Below are 4,538 nucleotides of genomic sequence, written 5' to 3'. Positions count from 1 at the left end.
AATTAGCAAAAGAAGTAATTTTATGGCTGGGGGGGGGGGTCACCACAACACGAGGAACTGTGTTAAAGGGTCGCATGGGTCCCAACGTTAGGAGGATTGAGAACAGCTGGCCCAGGGGCAGATCCCAGTATTTTTTTCCCATAATGCCTTGGGAAATTCTGATAGCTGTATTGAGAAACCACTGAGATAAGAAAGTGCTGCAAGCTTGCGCTCCGCTAGTTACGGCCACATTCTATACATTCTTTGAGACAACACCCACAGTCATACATACAACCCCCAACAGCATGTGGGTGTTCTCAAGACCAGGTCACCTATGTGCTCCTGGCCCCGCAAGACCGTCCTTCAGCCGGCTGCCTTTCCCTTGGGTTTATCTGCAGAGTAACCATCGCAGGGCTGGCTGGGTACAATCCCAGACCATGCCTGCAGCAGTGCAAGTGTTTTTTGTCCCAGGGAGGAACCCCATGTTTGTTTAAGCCTGAGGATGCCGGTCTTGGCAAGAGCTTTGGTTTTTTTGTTTGTTTGCTTGTTTTGTTTTGTTTCTTTTTGCATGTGAGTGTTTTGCCCATCTATCTGAGTGCATATGTGTCTTTGTGTGGATGCCCAAGGAGGCCAGAAGAGGGCATCAGATCCCCTGGAGCTGGAGTTACAGATGATTGGGTATTAGCCAACCACCTTGCAGGTACTAGGACTAGACATAACCCAGGGCTGCAGAAAAGCAACTGTGCCCTTAGCCACCACGTCATCTTTAAAGCCCCTGATGTCTTTTTGTGTGTTATGGGAAGATGGACCAAGGCTTAACCTTTAGCCCTACAAAGTCGACACCACTTCATGCCCCATGATCCTTGGCTATGCCTCTTTCATATGGTCTTCACCGTGTGTGTGTGTGTGTGTGTGTGTGTGTGTCTGTGTTTAAAGATTTATTTATTTTATGTACACCAGCACTTTGTAGCTGTCTTCAGACACACCAAAAGACAGCATCGGATCCCATTACAGATGGTTGTGATCCACTGTGTGGTTGCTGGGAATTGAACTTGGGACCTTTAGAAGAGCAATCAGTGCTCTTAACCGCTGAGCCATCTCTCTAGCCCAGTATTCAGTATGTTTTAAGGGGAAACTGCCTATATATCCTAAAGTAGACATGTTAAGAACCCAGTTTCAGCCTGAGATTCCTTTTTTGGTAAACTGTTCCAGCAGATAAAAATGTTCAATAGCATCTTATTTATTCGCTCCCAAGCCCGAGGAGGACGTACCCGCATCTAATACTGAAAGCCCAATTCTCAAGGTTGAGATGAGATTCAGGGATCAAGAACTTTCCTAGTGGGTACAAGGCTGAACTTCAACCCTTAGCACCATGGTGGGGGGTGGGGATGGGGATGGGGGTTGGGGGTAAACAGTGACTTGTATACGATAGCATGTACAAGCCGAGCCCTGAAGAGGTGGAGGCAGGAGGACCAGAAATTCCAGGTCATCCTTAGCTACAGAGTTAAGTTCAAGGCCAGCCTGAGCTACATGCGATCACATTTTCAAAATAAGCTTGTCTCACCTTGTCCCAGAGGCTGAGACGCCTTCACTGAGCCTCTGCCCACCTCCTTGGAGATGTAGAAAAGCCAGGAACAGTTCAAAGACCTGGGAGCATCGAACTGATAGGGAGATTCACAGTTGGGACAAGGCCTGACGACTAGCAACTTAAGGACAGGAGAGAACTGAGGACCCAGGAGAGGTGGTGCCCACCTGTGACCCTAGCACTTGGGAGGCGGAGGCAGGCAGACCAGAAATCTAATGCTCAGCTTGGCTATGGATTCAGGACAGCCTGGGCTAAGTGAGATTCCATTGCAAGAATTTGTTAAAAGGTATGTTCTGGCAGAATTGGGGTGTAGGGTGGGGCAGGAGTGGATGCCTTTAATTCCAGTACTCTGGAGGCAGAGGTAGGTGGATCTTTATGTGTCTGAGGTCAGCCAGGACTATATGGTGAGTTCCAGGCCAGCTAAAACTACATAGTGAAGTCCTTTCTCAAACAAAACAAAACAGAAAAGAGGTAAAGAAAAAGAGGGAGGGGGCTCTTCGCCCCAAAGTGCTGTATCAGAGCCAAGTTTCCTATGGTTCTTGAAATTGGATATCTAAGTAGGGCCCGAGGTCGAAATAGGCACACACACGTGGATCCTGGCACTGAGGCAACTGAGGCGGGTGGGGGGGTCCTAAATTCAAAGCTAGCCTGGTCTACATACTAAGACCCTGTCTCAACAAAACAGCTGTGCACACAAAATGTAATGAAGACAGAGCTATCGGTGGGGCCAGCAATGTCTGCTCATGTGAGGATTGCTAATAATACATGCAGAACTCCACACAGGCACATGCTCTGTGCTGTATGGCTGGGAGGAGGACAGAGACAGGAGGATTATGAGTTTGAAACCAGCCTGGGCTACATAGGGAAATCCTATTTAAAAAAAATATATATATATATATATATATATATATATATATCACAGGACAGCCAGGACTATATAGAAAAATACACACACATACACACACACACAAGCACACATAGAAAAAAATCACAATAGGTTGGAGAGAGATGGCTTAGCAGTTAAGAGCACTGTTTGCTCTTCCATAGGTCCTGAGTTCAAATTCCAGCAACCACATGGTGGCTCACAACCATCTGTAATGAGATCTGATGCCCTCTTCTGGTGTGTCTGAAGACAGCTACAGTGTACTTATAATAAATAAATAAATAAATCTTAAAAAAGAAAGAAAGAAAGAAAGGAAAGGAAAGGAAAGGAAAAAAGAAAAAGAAAAGGGAAAAGAAAAAGAAAGAGAAAAAGAAAATCACTGGGCAGTGAACACATAGTACGCCCCTCTGAGCTGCGGTCTTGTGTACAATGTGAAGTAGTTGGTCCAGGTTGGGAGGTAAGTCATCCTTCAAGGACAAGCTATAATGGTCTGAGGACAATGGGCCACCCATTCACTGACCAGAGATCCTCTGCTTCCTGCTTCCTCGTTACCTTTAAGGACCAAGAGTCACAAACACAGGGTCACTGGAGAAGCAGCCTTGAGCAGGGATGTGCACACCTTCGCCCTGACAGACCCTATCCAAAGTACAGGATCTGCCACTCTCAGAGCCAGAACCAGGTCCTGGGCAGTTCTTCCCCGGAGGGATCCTGAGCAGGAGAATAGGGCAGCCTGGGAGCGTGGGCTTGGCGCTGCTGCCGTCCAGAGGCAGAGGCACATCCTGTTCTGCGGTTGCCATGGTATATCCGAAAACATCTGCCACAACACAAGGCTGGGGTGGCGCCTGGCAGGAGAGCTCTGGCCGGAGAAGGGCCTGGGCGGGCTGGGCACCAGACTGAACAAAGTCTGCAGCTGGGCAGGGATTAGGAAAACGTCCGATCTCCCGCACACATGTGCACAGTTCATACACACACACACACACACACACACACACACACACACACTCATTTATCTGGGAAGCAAGGCTTGCTGCATATCTAACCTGAGCAGATTTCCTGAAGAGTTCTCAATTCTCTATTTTTGGTTTTGTTTTGGGATTTTTTTTCCCCCTTTTGCTTTTTTTTTTTTTTTTTGGATTTAGTTTGGTTTGCTGTTTGGAGAGGTCTCCTGTAGCCAGGTTAGCCTAGAATTTGCTGCATAGCTGAGGATAACCTTGGATTCCTGATCTTCCTGCCTCCACTTACCCACTGCGGGAGTTGCAGGTTGTATTGCGGTGCCTGGCTGCCTTTGTGTTTATTAGTTATTATTTTCTGTGTATGGCTATTTTGCCGGTGTGTATGTGTGTGTATACCAGAGGCCGGCATCAGATCCCCTGGGACTGGAGTCACAGACATTCATGAGCCTCTGTGTGGATACTGGGAATCAAATTCAGGACCTCTCAAAGGGTAGCCTGTATCTTAACAGCTGAGCCATCTCACTGCCTGCTGGCTGCCTTTTATGTTTTGTTTTGTTTTTATATTGTTCTTATTTGGGACAAAGTCTCACCCCGTTGTAACCCAGGCTGGCTTCAAGCCTGTAGTAATTACCCTGCCTCAGCCTTCCTAGTGTTGGCTTTATGGATGCTACCACACCCACTGCTAATTCTCTGTTTTCTTCTTTGAAACCCAGAGAGGAGATCCTGAGTCAGGCCAGAGGCTTCCTGACTTCCTGCCTGGACCCGCTCCCGGCCACGCCCACAGAACTTCCCAAACCCATGTCTCTCCGAAATGGAACTCACTGCCCTGTTGTCTCAGGAGCTGCTGATGTTTCTCATGGATAGTGCATAAAATACAGTCTTGGTGACAGTCAGTTGTGGGGTATGGAAGAGGAGTGACCCTAAGCCGGGAGGACCCCGTGCCTGAGGAGCGTTACACACCTGCAGAGAAAACTGGAGTCCCTGACTTGGAAGGGGTCTGCACAGATCTGTCAAACTAGATGACTGGCTGAGTTGATCCCATGTGACGAGGTCACAGGTATTAGTGACACATTTTCTTTTTTTTTTTTTTAAGATTTATTTATTTAGCCGGGCGTGGTGGCGCACGCCTTTAATCCCA

Source organism: Mus caroli, chromosome 5, assembly GCF_900094665.2.
Source record: "Mus caroli chromosome 5, CAROLI_EIJ_v1.1, whole genome shotgun sequence".
Lineage (NCBI taxonomy): Eukaryota > Metazoa > Chordata > Mammalia > Rodentia > Muridae > Mus > Mus caroli.
This window is presented reverse-complemented; position numbering follows the sequence as displayed.